The sequence below is a fragment of the Hyperoodon ampullatus genome (assembly GCF_949752795.1).
Source record: "Hyperoodon ampullatus genome assembly, chromosome: 4".
NCBI lineage: Eukaryota > Metazoa > Chordata > Mammalia > Artiodactyla > Ziphiidae > Hyperoodon > Hyperoodon ampullatus.
Genome location: NC_136917.1, coordinates 109,480,294 through 109,496,872, shown reverse-complemented (window position 1 = coordinate 109,496,872; position 16,579 = coordinate 109,480,294).

Here is a 16,579-nt window from a genome sequence, read left to right as displayed (position 1 = left end):
TTCTTCTTTTCTGATTTGGATTCCTTTTATTTCCTTTTCTTCTCTGATTGCTGTGGCTAAAACTTCCAAAACTAGGTTGAATAATAGTGGTGAGAGTGGACAACCGTGTCTTGTTCCTGATCTTAGAGGAAATGGTTTCAGTTTTTCACCATTGAGGATGATGTTAGCTGTGGGTTTGTCATATATGGCCTTTGTTATGTTGAGGTAAGTTCCCTCTATGCCTACTTTCTGCAGGGTTTTTATCATAAATGGGTGTTGAATTTTGTCAAAAGCTTTTTCTGCATCTATTGAGATGATCATATGGTTTTTCTCCTTCAATTTGTTAATATGGTTTATCACATTGATTGATTTGCAATTATTGAAGAATCCTTGTATTCCTGGGATAAACCCCACTTGATGATCCATCTTTTAACTTTGATTTTTTTAATCAACTCTGGAAGACTTTCAGAAACTTAAAATGAATTCTGAGTACATATCATCTAGCCAACTGTTTTTATTATGGGAAAGTAAGAAACACAGTTTCTTCATCTATAACTAGATTAATACCCAGGATTCAATGTCAGTAGAATGTGTGTGTGAAGAGATTTTCTAGTAAAGGAAATAGATTTGTTGGGCTACCATTCTTCCCTGATCCATTTGTAGTCAGTGGCATGTTTTTAAATGATGGCTGAGTGAACCAGCCAAAGGACACACCCACACAAATACTTTTTCCCCCTCTACGTTCATTTGTCATTATGTAGGTCATAAGCTTGACTACTCTAATAAATTAATTTTTTCTATAGAAATTATAAACTTCTTTAGGATGGGAAGCATTTCTTACCTTTTGAATTATTCCTGCATACCTAAGGTCTAAAACAGTGCACATAGAAGGTGCTCAGTAAATGTTTGTGGACTTGAACAAAGAAAATAGAAACGAAATTGAGAGCAGTCTGTTTGTGACAAGTATTTGATGAGTCTATAGATGTTCTTCTCTTCTTTTTTTCTTGATGAGTTATAGCAAATATTTAATCTCGTTTGTATCACAGGGTTAAAATGTGGTCACTCATATTTTGTGACAAGAGCCTAAAGTCCCTGACATTCATCTCGTCCTTCAATTCTTTTTACTGATAGAATAAAAATAATAACTGCTGTTACTTCTACTCCCTGTTCTGATACCTGTACTAGAGTTCTCCAAACATTCTTCTCACCCTGCAGAACGTCCTTTGTTTTCTGTCTTACTTCCACCTTTGCTCACAGGAGACAGTAATGATGCTATGTTGGCTTTTTGCCCCAACCATGGTGCTTTCATTAAGCTTCTTGTCCTCTGGGTCCCATTGTCTTCTAATTAAATACGTGGAGCCTGGTACTCACTGAAAGTACACAGCAACTGCTAAAGTTTTGCCTCTTAAGAAAACCTCTGCGTTGCTCTCTGCCCTGCCGCATAGATTCTAAGATCTCTACCGCTTCCTTGTGTTCAGAAACAAGATTCTTCGGTTTGCCTTGGTTCAATCAGACAGATGCTTTATAAAAATAAATTAAAAATAAAAACCCTTATACTTCTCAGTCTGTGGGAGGAAAAGAAAAGAGATTGAGAAAGTGAGTAAGGAGAGGAGTAAGGTTGCTATCTTTGATTCAATTTAGTTGGACTGCTTTATTTATGCCTTGATCTTTTCCTTTACAAAAACGATGGCATTTTTGATACTCTCCTCCAGGCAGCCTCCCCAGGGCAAGTGCAGATGTGCTGAGCCATTTGGCTGCAGCATGGACCTACTCAGAGAGCCTCCCTTCTCCCCAATGAAGTCATCTCCTCTCGGCAGCCCAGCGTTTCCCATCACTCCATGTTGGAACTTGGCTTGGGCTTGCATAGTTCTGTCATGATGTAGATGGTCTTCCAGTTAAGTTCTGGAGAAATCTACCCAACCATGAACAGGACATTTACAGCAAAAAAAAAACAAAAAAAAAAACAAACCCTTTTATTGAAAGAAACATTTTACTGTAACATTTTGATTTGGAGGTTGGGGAGCAAAGGCTTGGTATCTGATTTCTGGGGGAAAAAATCACATTCTTCATGGCTTTCTAAGGATATTTGTCTGTATTTAATTTCTCTGAGTAATTTATATACTTCAGGCTAAAGTGTAATGAGCTTGTCACCATCACTTTGCCTTTTGTAGGGTTTCTTTTATTTTTTAAAGAAAGCAACAAAAACCTTATATTATTGAATAGTTCTGCATTTCCTAGAAACCAAAGAAGATTTGAAGTGTTGGGTAAAATGTCTTTCCCTAATCTGTAATTTTTTTTTTAAAGCAATCTTAGAGGGTTGACTTCCTTTTTCTAGGGTCTTTCACATTTTTAATCTTTCACATTCTTTCACCACCCAGAGAGGATATTTGCTTCATTGTGCCTAGGATCAGCCAGATCAGGGACTTGAAATGTGAACTCTGTTTTTGGAGTGTGGATGGGACTGGAACCTTGTCATTCCTAGTGCAGCAACAGATAATACGATGTCTAAGAACACTTCACCTGATCAATAAAAAAGGAGAAAACTGAAATGTGATCCTAAAGGACCTCAGAAGGAGGTTTAGATAAAGATAATGAAATTCTCTGGAGACCCACCTGACATCTACACCCTTCTTCTCTAAGTCTTTGGCTGTCTGCCCTCTGACCTCAGCCAAGTTCCTAAAGACAAGATCAAGGCAATGAAGCAAGGCACGTAGCTTCTGGCTTCTGGTTTCTTGTAGACACCAGCACTGGGAATGAAGAGCTTGTTTTATCTACACCTGGGACCATGGAGTTTACATACAGAACATCCCCAGTACAAGGACATGATTTAAAGGGGGATGCACAGAATGATATTTTAATTACTGTTTAATTCAGACAAGTGTATTGGGCAAATATAGTTTTAGTTATAAAAGCTGCAAATATATATTTTCTCATTCAAGGACTTTTGATGATTTTTCAGACATAGGAGAATAAGAAATAACTTTCTCTCATTCTCTTTTTCTTGATTAAAGAAAGAGAGAAAGGAAGGAAGGAAGGAAAGAAGGAAGGAAGGAAAAGGAAAAGGGAAGAAAGGAAAGGAAAGAAAGGGAAGGGAAGGAAAGAAAAAACAAAGAAAGAGAGATAAAGATGTCCTCAAGGAGAGTTACATAGAAATAATACAGCTGTAGACTCTATCCTGGATGTACCAGGTATGCTTTCCTTTTTATTCTTTCTCTATCGTAAATAGCTAGAGGGTGAAATCTGCCTTAGAGAAAGAAAGCAGATATTCAGGGGTGTCATTTCATTCTGGTTATTTGACAGCTTGAAGAAGCATTTAATTTTCTAAATAATAATGTTACAAGCCAAGGTACAGAAAAGGCATGCAGTTTAAAGCTTTTCAACTTTGTCCAAGTTCTGACTAGTTATGTCTGCCTGAGAAAGTGCCTTTGCCCCGTAGAACTACTCAATCAAGAGTTGTAATGTCTATGGACATTACAAGGAACCAAAACGTTGGGGGGCTGGAGGAACACATTTGGCAAGATAAAGGAAAATATCTCAGTATGTAAGGAGTAGCTGACCCATAATTTTAATCATGTTCCATTATGTACAGATGGTATTATTTGTAGTGAATGTTAACCATTAACATTTGCTTGAAAATGGATATTAATCTGCTATTAGTTTCTTGTTTCTGCTCTAGGTCTCCTTTGTAGAAAAGTTTTACTTAACTATATTATGAAGGGAGAACAGGGTAATGGAGAGATAATAAGCTTTTCAGATTGGCAGATCTACCACTTAAAAAGTGGCCATGGGCAGGACACTTAAATTCTTTGGAACTCAACTAGGTTCACTCAAATTTAAAAATGAGAATAATAATATATACCTTGAAGTGTTTCAGAGAATGATCTAACCTAATGCCTGGGTATAAACTTCAAAAAAGACTCTTTTATTTCATTTTTCTCCCTTTCTGAGTGAGCTCATCTTGGTCATAAAGATGCTATGAGGAGCACTGAAAAGACCACTGGGCCAGGAGTCAAGAGTTGTGTGCTGGTAACAGCTTTGCTATTAATCGTGTGATTTTAGGAAAGTCACTTTCTGGGCCTTAGTTTGCTTATCTGTTAAATGTAAAGGTTGAACTCCAATTCTGTTCTATGGCTCTGTTATTCTAAATATATTTTAATGGACTAGAATCTCAATGTTGGAAATGGTCGTACAATAACTGTACTAAGAATAAATAAATCATTGTAAAAACAAATAAGTTGATTTCCAAATCCTAGAATTAATAGTTACATTGTTCACTGTAGTGAGCTCATAGATAGATAGATAGATAGACAGATAAATAAATAATGCACATTCTGAGGACTGAAGTTCTCCTAACAAATCTTGTACCTGTTTATTAATTAAAATCTATGATCATGCAGAACACATACAACTTTCAAAAGAAACATTACAACAAGAGTCTAGGCTGCTACAAGTTTTAAAGTATGAGCTTAAGCCAACCTACTCAAAGAAATTCAGAGTGAAAATGGACTTTCTCCTTTAATCATCACTCTGTGAGGTGTTGTGTTTGATACAATTTTATAAGTAGGGACTTCAGAGAGACGAATTATCTCATTTTCCATATTTGGAATACTTCCATATTTGTGTAGAAAGAAAAGTTTGCTCTCCACTCCAGTATCCCCAGTGTTAAACTGATGTGCACCTTGGATTTATTTTGTTTCCATTATATAAACTCAATACTTGACTTCAAAGAAAAGTAAGATACAAAGTCCCTCTTTTCTAAGGGGCAGAAATCCTTTGTGTCAACTGGTTGACCCTTGCTCTGTCAGGTCCTATTGGAAGTCTTTTGTAACACAATGCAGGGGACTCTTCCATGTGTTGATGCTGTTTACATAGTTGGGTGGACCCGGCTAGATATAAAAATCACATAAACTCATGAAAGATTATGGCCCCGTTTCCTGACCACAAGGATGGTGATTGATATATCCAAGGAACCTCTGTTACTCAGAAAAATTGCTAAATGTTCTACCATGAGGGGCACTTTGAAACATTGAGGGAAAGAAAGAAAGAAGAAAGCTGAATCTAGACTTCTGTAGGTTTGTGGCAGGGGAAGAGGATCTGTTTGAATCCGACAAGGGATTTGCTTCGGGGAATTTCCTGTCCAGCCCATTATTACCGGGGTCTTTGTAGATTGCGCAATGACGTTGGGTTCCCCGTTGGGCAGCTCCCGGGGAAAGCAATGGGGAATCCTTACACTTTCCCTCTAGGTCTCAGAAGGATCTCGTTTTCTCAGTGTCTCTTTCAGGTTGGCAGAAGCCAGGAGCCTGACACTTCCCTCAGATGGGACAGGCAGGCTCGGTGGCCGCGTAAACACACTGTAACCAAGTTCTTTGCTGATTTTACAGAGTTTCATTTGCTCCCAAGAAGCACTGACGGTACTCAATTGTCTAGTGCTGGCCTGCCCCACAGGAGCCTGGGGGCTCCTTTCCCCTAACCCAGAACTAACAGCACGGGGGGCGGGGAAGCGGGGGTGGGGAGGGGTGGGAAGGCAGTGGTTTCCTTGCGCACAGCGCGATGTTACTTAGTGAGTCGCTGAATGGGGAGCGCTGCTGTCCCCAAGCCGATTGGTACTTCTTGTCAGGAAGAAACGCCGAGAGGTGGGAGTGCCTGGGGAGGGAGGCAGGCGGTCCCTACCGCAAGCGCGGGGAGCTGCCTTTCCGCTCCTTTGCCTGCTTTCCAAGCCTGGGCTTTTAGGAGTGGCTGAAGCTGCGGAGTGCTTGAGGAGCCTGTGAATGAACCCTCCTCCTCTTCCTCCTCCTCCTCCTCGCTGAGTCTCCTCCTCGGTGCTGACGGTACTGTGATATAATGATGATGGGTGTCACAACCCGCATTTGAACTTGCAGGCGAGCTGCCCCGAGCCTTTCTGGGGAGGAACTCCAGGCGGGCGGGCGCAACAGCCGCGAACATTAGGTGCTGTGGACAGGCGCTGGGACCGGGCTCTGCGGTCAGCCCCGCATCCTCCCGCATCCTCCAGCACCATCCCGCACCCTTCCCCAGGCCACCGCGCTTCCTATGTGACCCGCCCCGGCAACGCCGAGCCCAATTCGCGCAGCGCTGAGGTGAATTTTTCCCCTCAACTGCAGTAAAGCCGCCTTTCAAGGTAATCACGTTTCTTTTGTTCCCCCTTAAAAAAAAAAAAAAAAAAGAAAAGAAAAAGAAAAACTTATAGGAAAAAAAATCGAGTTTAGAAAAAAGAAGTACGTTGTAATTGGTAGAAGGCTTTAATTAAGGCTAAGAGAACTAGCTCTGAGAAATTAAGAAAATATGTGCACTGTAAAAAATGCAGGTAACTTTCAGAAGGATGTTTGGAGAGAAGAATACAGAGGGACCTTGGTGCTGAAAAAGATCCAGACAAAAGAAGCCCGGGGTGGGGTGGGAGTAGAAGGACAAATGGAATTGGGGGAAGGGAGGGAAGGGAATGCAGAGAACCCCTAGAAACGTCGTGGGGTCTTGAGCTGGAGAGGAGGGACCCGTGGCACCTTGATCCTTTTTTTTTTTTTTTTTTAACCTGCTCGAGGCAAAAGTTTGAATGGGGACCACCGAGACTTGCCTACATACAAGTCCCCGAAGCCGCCTTGGTGCAGGCCACCTGGTTCCCGGTCCCTGATGTGTGGTCAGTGCCCGGCGTTCCTGGAAAGCTGTTCCCAAGCAGCTTCTGACAGGGCGATCCGGGACCTGCGCGGACGTGACCGCCTCAGCCCGCGGGCGGTCTGGGAGGAGGTCCGGTCGGGGAGGTGCAGGGTCCCCGGTCCGCGTCTCTTCGGCGACGCGGGGGCTGTCAAGGCTCTCTCCGGTGCCCCTGGGTTCTTTTGTCCTATGCGCGGTGCGCCGGAGCCGGCCGGGAGGGAACAGGGAATGGGGGTGGGGTGTTTGGAGCGCCGCGGAGGTCTGCAAGGCGCCAGGGCGGGAAAAGCTTGCCCCGAACCAGTAGGGATGTGCAAGAATTTTATCTCGCCCTGAGGAGCGAAGTGGAGGCTTTTGCTCTGGTCTCAACGAGCACACCAGCGCTCAGATCGCTCTTCAGACAAAGGTGGCGCGGGGACCCGAATCTGGGGCCTTTAGGACCAGCCCTCTCGCCCGGACTACTGCAGCCCTTCTTTTCCTTCCATTTCCCCACCCCCTCCCAGCCCGCGGCCCTAGTTGAGCAACTTTACTGGCGGGTCTTGCGGCGGCGGAGAGCGAGTGGCGGCAGCTCCGGGGGACGCCCTCGGCTGGAGCGCCCCACCGCCCTGCGGAGGCGTGGGCGCCGCCGGTCTACATCCCTGGTGCGTGAGGGCTGGGGGGTATCAGGGTTGTCCAGGCTCACTGTCTGTGTCACTGGGCGTGGAGCAGTCAGTGGGTTAGGCAGTGTAGAGCGAGGTAGAAAACTAGTGTCATAGCTTAAACTATTTGCTCTCGGATCCAGCTGCGCCGTAGCAAGTCCTGCAAGTCCCCGGGAGATGCTACGGGAGGGAGGAGAAATCTACGCGGCGCCTGGAGAGCTGTCCCGCGGTGCGCACACCCACAGGCGGAAGGATAGTCTCGCTATCTGTGTCCCGTTTCTCATCTTTGTCTCTCCCTCTCTGTCTCCATCTTCTCTGCCTCTCTTCCCCTCTTCCAGCCTCTGCTTGGTCTCTTTCGCTCCTGCGTCCCCTCCCCCCACGGCTGACAAATGAATGGCTAGTGTGAAATCCCTGCCTCCTCTGTCCGCGGAGGCTGGCAAGGAGGGAGGAGCGAGGGAGGCGGTGCGCTCCTTCGGATCTACCCCCACTTGCAGTGCTTCGAGCTTGCAGAACCCAGATGTCTAGGAATAGGGAGTTTCTTGGTGGGTGTGGGCGCCCCCTGATGGAGAAATGAAGCACACGTGGAGGACAACGAGCCCCCCGCCACCCCAAACCAAATGAGCCGCTTTCACAGCCATGTATTCAAGGATGGAGCACCCTAGCTTCCCCTTTAGTTGTTAGTTTTCTACTTCGGAATCTGCGACGTAAATCTAGGGGTTTGGAGGGCCCAGGAAGGAGACTTGTCTTTAAGGGCCGAAGCGCCTTCTCCCGAGTCAGCTGGGATGCGCGGCACTCTGGGCCTAGCCTGCAGTTTGGTGGACTAACGCACGTGGCCAAGGGAGGATCCAGGTTTCGGGAGGCTTGGCGCTCAACCTTGGACGTCACTTTAAGAAAGATCATACAGAATGCCTTACTTTTGGAAATTTTATTAAGGCCCACGACCACTCGAACCCGAAGCTAGAGCCCCGCCCCAGACCATTGCCTAAGAAGGGACCCTAATCCAACGTTTAAATTTCCTCAATTTCACAACACTCGCCGAACGTGGAAATTTGGGAGGAGGGAGCCGGGAGGAAAAAGGAGAGAAGGGAAGGAAAGGGACGGTGGGGAGAAAGGGAAGAAGAAAGGAACAGAGACGGGGCACATGCACGCAAACAGCCGGGAGCGGACCGGCCGGGTTCCTTTCAAGGTTTTGGACTAAATTTCGCGTCTCCTTTTAAGCCATTGTTTAAATCCCCAAAGCGATAATAAACCCTACTGAAGCGGCGTGCTGGGAGGGAAGGCGGAGGAACTAGCCCCTTAGAGAGGCTGAGGCTGGGGGCATCTCTCCACTCAGCCCGCGCGAAGGGAAGAACCACACCGGGCGCTTCCCGCAGCGCCGGGGCTCACCAGCCGCCGCCACGTGGGCTGGGGCTTCAGCTCCCGGCCCGAGACGGGTGTGACTTCTTGGGCTCGGAGACAGCTGCACTGCGGGACCGGCAGTCGCTCAGCGCAGAGGCTGGCGGGGCGCCGCCTGGGTCCCCGCCCAGAGGCCAGTGGGGGCGTGGCTTTAGTCCTTCCGCGGGACAGGGGCGGGGCGGGGAGAGCTGAGCCGCTGGGCGGGGAGAGCGGAGCGGCGGCGCACCCAGCGCTTAGGCTCCGGGAGGCTGCTGGAGCCGACCAGACTTCTATCCTGACGGCGCTAAACACTCTTATTAAATAAAAAAAATTTGAATTTTTTTTTTGCCTTGCTTCTTGGGAGTGGTAGGAGGAGTTTTCCCCTTGCGACAGAAAAAAAGTAAAGATTTACTCCAGCAAACATTTTTGGCAGAAATATGAGACGAGTTTATCCTGTGATCCATATATTGACTTTAAAGATCACTTTTAGTCAATTACAGGATAATCACCTTCCATACGTCCTAAAGAGTTCGTCTAGCATGGCAAACAATTGTCATTGACAGGACTGATAGATTCCATGACCGCAAACCTTACGGGCTGTGAGTGTAACCCTGGTCCCTTTGCATCAGGAGCTTTATTTTAGCTCGGGCCCGGCCCATAGTGGGAGCTCAGCTCATATTTATGAAATGACTGAGCTAGTGACTTGGGGGAATGCGGCTCAGAGTTGATGCCGCCACTTAGTGCTACATTTTAGACCCTCCTACTTCTTCGCTTTATCTTGGAAGAACAGAGTTTTAATGATCTATTCCATCTCCAATTCTGACATCTAATTGATCCCCTTTCCCTTCCTTTTTGACTCCTAAAAGCTGTGACCTAAATTCTTTTAAATACTGCTTGGCAATTGTGCCAACCCTACAGTGAAAATATTCCTCTAAAGACCTAAAATGGGATGTTTTGATTCTAATATAAAAATAGGAAGGCGTCAAAGTAAGCAACAACTAGTTTTCTGAGATAAAATCTGTTCCAGTTTGGGGAATATGTAACTTGGGATGTGAGGGCATATCAAGCAGAAGGTCTGAGAGGCTGACTTCTGGTTCTGCGTTCTATGTGAAAAAAAGAAGATTTTACAATTGTATGTGCCTGTCCCAACTAAACTTCAAAGGGTTCCATGGATTCCAAAGTGGCTGAGCAATTACTTGCTCCAGCAGAAAGTCCACGGTCCATCTAGTGGGTGGTGGGAAGAGGGAGGAGATTCAAGACAATTGCTAAAGATTTGTGTAAGATTCAAAGTTTCGCTTTGTTTTCCTTAGTAGATAAAAAAAAAGAAATATAAAGTTAGCCCTAAATTGTATTTCCTGCTTTTAATTTAAAGTTTAAAAAGAATTTAATTTTAACTTTAATTCAAATTTAAAGTTTGAAAAGAATCCCCCTAGATTTATATATGTTTACAAGCATAGGTTTCTTCTTTTTCCCTGTGCCTACAAACTGGAAGGAAATACCTGTGCTATCCTAAGATACCTATATCTGCACCCTTGTAAATTGTTTGGAAAGGACCTAAAAAGTTAAGTTAAGGCTGAATATGATTAATGTTAAAGATATAGTCATTGTTCTTTCTTTCCTCACATTATTACTCTTAAATACTTTGTGGTTAATGATTGGTCAGTAATTGAACATCAGAGCCTTTGAGAGCACAAAGATCAACCAACACTGTCACCCAACAGCCATATAACTAAGCTTTTTTGCCTAGTGGGATTCAAACATTTTTGTTGACTTTATTCATGGACAAACATCACTAGATACTGTATTTAAAATGGGATATTGCCCTGTGACTGAACAGAACTTCTCCAGACCCATGGTTCTTTTGAGGAAGAGAATGAATGACTGTAGTAGGCCATTATTCCACCACCCACCTAGAGAAACCAGTTAGGACTCACAAATACTCATTGTTGGGGGTTACTGGCTCTGGTATGAGAAAACATGCTGATTGTTGCATAGGTCTGTACTTTACCAGAAAACACAAGGCCCGTACTCTCTCTGATTTGGAATCAGAACAAGGAGAAGTAGAGATAAATGTCTTGGCCAAGCTCCACTTCAGTTAGTGAACGTTTGCCAGTTTCCTCTGGTAGCTTAAATGTGGTTAATTACTTATATATACATTTATACATTTATATTATGTATATGTTCTCCACGGTACTTGACTGCCATGTTCTTATCACTGAATGTGCCAGAGGTGGTTCTATTTCAGTGGTCAGTGCAAAGCATCTTTATGTAATGTGTTTGTTTGTTGTGTTTCCCTGAAATGCCTCTGGATAGATCTATCATCTTTAAAAGGGTGTAAATGCAGATCCACATTTAAATTTACCTTTTTCTCTGTATACATCCTTTCTTTTTCTGTGTACATCCTACCTCATTCTTCTTAAGAATTTTAAGAGGTGTTTATGTCTGTAAACATGAGATTACATAGTTTATGATAAACACATATATAATATATAAGTTATAATGTTTTTATTATTAAATTACTGAGTTGGTATTACCTGTGGTGTAGGGGAAGGAGCACTAGGCTTAGAATCAGAAAGCTTGAGTTGCATTTCCTCATTGAGAAAACCAGGTTAGACACAACTTTTAGACATTTGGTGTCAAAAATCTATTAAATGGATATGCAGTTATAAACATCAAAAGGGTGAATACCTGTGAAAGGGCTTTGATAAATGAGAACTCCACAAATAAATGGTGTTAAGATATATCCCTGGGGCTCATATTGATCTAATTCTATGATCTTAATAATAACAGCATTACCCAAATCATGTATTTCCTACTAAACCTACAAAATGTGTTAGAGAGGGACATACTGTTTTAAGAATTGTCTAGTTTCACACTTGTATGTGGAATCTAAAAAAAAAACAATACAAATGAACTTATTTACAAAACAGAAATAGACTCACAGACATAGAAAACAAATTTAGAGTCACCAAAGGGGAAAAGGGGAAAGGGATAAATTAGGAATTTGGGATTAACAGATACACACAACAATATATAAAATAGATGAACAACAAGGACCTACTGTATAGCACAAGGAACTATATTCAGTACCTTGTAATAACCTGTAATGGAAAAGAATCTGAAAGAAGAATATATATATGTGTATATCTATATATCTGAATCACTGCTGTGCACCTGAAACTGACACAACATTTAAAATCCACTATACTTCAATTTAAATAGAAAAAGAATTGTCTAGTTTCATTGAACAGAAGACAGAGTCCAGAAACAGGCTCAAACGAACATGGAAATTCAGTGGAAATGAAGAATTATTCAGTGAATGGATTGGGCACAGTGGATTGGTTCACTCAAAATACAAGTCAATCTTTACCTCATTTCTTATCCCAAAATAAAGTTAAGATGGATCTAATATGAAATGTAGGTAATTACATTTAAAAAAATAACTAGAGGAAATTATAAGATTTTTAAAATAATAAGCTAGGAGTAAGGAAACCTATGCTAAGGAAAAGGTGAAACCCGTGCTAAGGAAAATGTAAAACCCAGAAGCCATACTAGAAAAGATTAATAAATCTGACCAATAACAATTATTTACATGAAAACAAATAACACATCTGGAAAATATTAGCAACGTATGAGAGACAAAGAGCTAACAACTATTTTGATATGCCAGGACCTTTTACAAAAACTAAACCACAATCTATCAAAAAGAAAAATTATCAAATGTTTTATGCAGGCTGCTGACAGAAAGAGAAAAATAAATGTTTTAAAATCATCTGAAAAATTGCTCAGTTTCATTCATAGTTAAAGAAATAGTAATTAAAACAACAATGATATTCTGTACCATTTTTTCATCAGTCAGAGCTGTAAAGATAAAAAAAGTTCAATGAAAGTTTGTGTTGGTCAAGTTGCGGGGAAACTGGATCTCTCATATATGTAAATAGGTTCATCTTTGTTAGAAAGTGATTTGGTAATAGCTATCAAAAAATTTTTTAAATACATATACCTTTTGACCCAGCAATTCCTCTTCTAGATATTGTCATATAGACATTGGTACGAATACCACCCAAAACAAATGGCCAAGGATGCCCTTTGCAGTATTATTTCATAGCAAAAATTTGGAAACACCTTAAAGGCTCATCACAGGAACTGGTAAAATAAAAGATGCTACATTTATCTAGGGGAAAACTATGCAGCTGTTAAAAATGACACAGACAAACTGTATTAGCTGATTCAGAATATTCTCCGAGATAAACTGTGTTTTAAGTGAAGAAAGTAATGTACCACATAGTGTAAAATATGCACCCAATTATGTACAAAATGGGCATATTCATTCATTCAACAAATATTTACTGGGTGTCCTGGGCATTGTGGATACAGCAGTGAACAAGACATCAAAGGCTACATTCCTGGAGCTTATATTATGGAGGGCAGAGAAAGGCAATTCCCAAATATACATATACAATGGGGAGATGTGCTATGATGTAAATAGAGCATGAGAACGGGAATGGAGAGTGCAGTGTGTTGTAGATCAAGGAGGAACAGGTTCTCCAGGCAGAGAACAGAGCAATGCTAAGGAGCAATGACATGAAAAAGCTTAGCCAAGTCCAGGTGCAGGAATCCAGTCACATGTTAGCGGTATATTCACACGATGCCATTATTCCTGTGAAGCAAATTCATGACACTTCATGTTTAAACCATGATATCTCTCTCTGCATTACAGCGTTTCCTCCTTTGAGAAAGCACTCCGTAGCAACATGATAGACAATGCTCTTTACATCTACTTTGTGGCTGAGGTATCCTGGACAATTGGTTGTCTAGGGTAACTAATTCAAAAACTAGAAGACAAACCACTGTGTCTGCATCCTTAAGTCACCCTTTGCTCAGTGGAGCTTCCCCAAGATCAAGGGAGAATACTAAATATCTGTTTACTAGAACCTTGGCTCTCTCTTTCTCTGAGGCAGCCCATAACCAGCCTGACCATTATCCCCTCTGCAGACACCTCTTATGGATAGGAATCCTGTTGACCTTGTCTCTTGTGTCTCCCAGGCAATTAAACAGCTTCAGTCAGCTGTGACTTGATTGTTCAATGACTTTTTCCTCTTCTCATTGACTTCACTGGAATAGAAGACTAAATATAGGCACTGGCTGTCATATCTCCCAGGTCTTTCTGTGCAGACAGACTCGTTATCACTAACAAATAATGCTTACAAGACTCACACACAGAAGAGCAGAAGAATAGAGATGGGGGTCGGAGTGGTGCTCAAAACAAAGAAGCTCCAGAAAGTTTCTCATTTAGTAAAATCAAAGAAGGCAAATGGTGTGCTTTAACAACCATGACCATGAACACAGTCCTATAAAAATTACAGAAATAGAATGACATCCATGGGCTCTAAGGAAGAGGCAGTGGAAATATAGTTCTGAGGTCAGAACTTGGTGCATTTGAGTTGCAGACTGTGGTGACTACAGGGAACAGGCATGGAGTGGAAATGGATGAGAGGCCAAGAGGGGCCAGTGCTAAGCTTGAGTGCACGGAGCCAAGGCCAGAGGCTGCTGCTTGCTTAGTGCTAATGATTGGCCAGCTAGAATATGGACCTTGAGCTGCTAGGTCTGATTTCCCAAAAAACGTCAGAGATCTGGGACTTAGTGTGAATTCTCCAATTTTTAAATGTTGGCAACTTATTTAAACATATTTTTGCAAATATATTTAAAACATGACTGATCTCTCCCTTGCACTTTTAATGCACTGGCTCCTTCCCTAGCCTTGTCTTAGTGACAGTCTTACTTGAGCAAGTGATGAGTATACTTGTTATATAGATGAAGAACTGTTTCCTCCCCTCCCTCGAAAAAAAGCCACTTTTGTGAGGATGAGGTATGGCACAGAGTTAGACTTTTGAGTATCTGCCTTGGACAGGGGATCAGGATGCAAAAGACCCATTCCTGGTCAGGATTACATCTTCCCCTCTGGTTTTGTTATAAGATCCAACACTCTAGATATTGACAAACATCAGATATTATTGAGTCACAGTAAATATTAAATGTATTTCAGGTGTTAATTGGCCCACTCACCCATGTTTAAAGAGATTGTTGACACTTCTCTTCAAAGTGTATTTCTGAATAGGAAATAGGGGCATTGGTCACACATTTGGTCAACAAACCTACCTCAAGGGTCTACTCTGAAGCTGGCACTGTGGGTGAAATATTGTGGGAATTAATAAGCTGAATGTGATACCAGCTCTGCCTTCCAGAAGCCTACTGTTCTACATAGGAGATAAAACATGTTTCTAAATAATGATTCAGAGCACATAGAAATAGGTTATAGGACAATTTACTGTGAGCATGAAGTTGTACACAGCTATAGTAGTAACCCAGGTTATAATTTTCAAATCTAAGAGCTTTAAATACTTTTCTTTTTACTACTAGTGATATGAAACCAGGAAGAGAACACTGGTAGAAAGCTTGAATTAGAAATTTTAATAATAAATATTGAGTACTGTATATGCTGTGTATCACTGAACTATATTTTATATACATTCTTTTATCGATTCTCATTGTACTGCTTTTCATTATTAAATAGCTACTGGAAATGAGAGAGTTAGTAACTTACCCAAAATCACAGAGTATTAGCAGAAGATTTGGAACTTGAATTCAGGGCTATTTGACAATGGAAATAGACTTTTAACAGTAAGCTTATAAAAGTTTCCTGAAAAAAAGAAAAAAATTAAGAAAAATTTTTCTTGAAGGACAATAAGAAATTATTGTTTGTAAGCACAATTAAAGAAAAGTTTCTTATTTGGATTCAGTTAGTACTCATGGAATACACTGTCTTTAATAGCATTGTATGATACAATCTAAAATTTCATTTTGTTGAAAACTAACTGTAGGGTATGTGAAGTTGATATCTTAATTTTTCCCTGAAATATTGTTATAGTACTGAGATATAGGTATATACTTCCTGCTTGCTGTGGTATCTTATTAAAAAAAAAGAAATGTAGAAACCTAATTTCCCAGTTAGTGTGTAACAACATCTATTAGCATATCTCAGTAATTATATGATAAATAAACTTAATTATCAAGGTTACTTTAGGATTACCAACTGTATATTTTTCATTGTGAGTTGTCAGATGGCCTATTGATGGAAAATATGAGACATATAATGTATTAGGTAAAAAAATCATCTTCAGGACATATCTAGATTTTTTTTAGAAAGGTTCTAACACTTATTTCAATATATATAAAATAAAGCAATCAGGTAGAGAAGAATATCAAAAGTAAAGGTATAGCTGTCATAAATTATGAAATTGAATTTGAGCCCAAATTGGACTTGGATTCATTCTTATAGCATTTACTTCTTTTTAATCTAGGTTTTCTAAATCATACACAATTTAGATATTTTCTAAGGCAGTTATGCAGGGCACCTATTCAAATATGTGTCAGTTAGGATGCCTTCAGCGACAAGCAACAAAAATCCTTGATTTTATTGGTTTAAATAATAAAGGAATTTATTATCTACTATAAAGAAAGTTCAAGGTTATGGTTGGCTGTAGGTCTAATGCCTGAGCACTTCAGCCCTGCCTCTCCTGATTCTTTCTCAGCTTCATCCCAGAGGGTATCTTATATACTCGTGGGTGCAAGACAGATAAAACAGTTTCACGAGGTATATCCTATCTTGATAATGTCCAGTGAAGAAAAGCAACCATCACTTCCTTTTTTCTCCTCTTAAAATGAATATACCTTTCCCAGGAGCAACCCCTCCATGCAAGATCCTCTCACATCTCATTGGCCAAAATTGCATCATATACTCATTCCAAAACCAGTCATTGGCAAAAGAAATGGGACCAATGTAATGGACAAAGAATAATCAGGATCATCCCCTTGGGCTGGGGTTTGACCCAGGTTCCATTAAAGTATATGGCTGTGTGAAGGAGGGT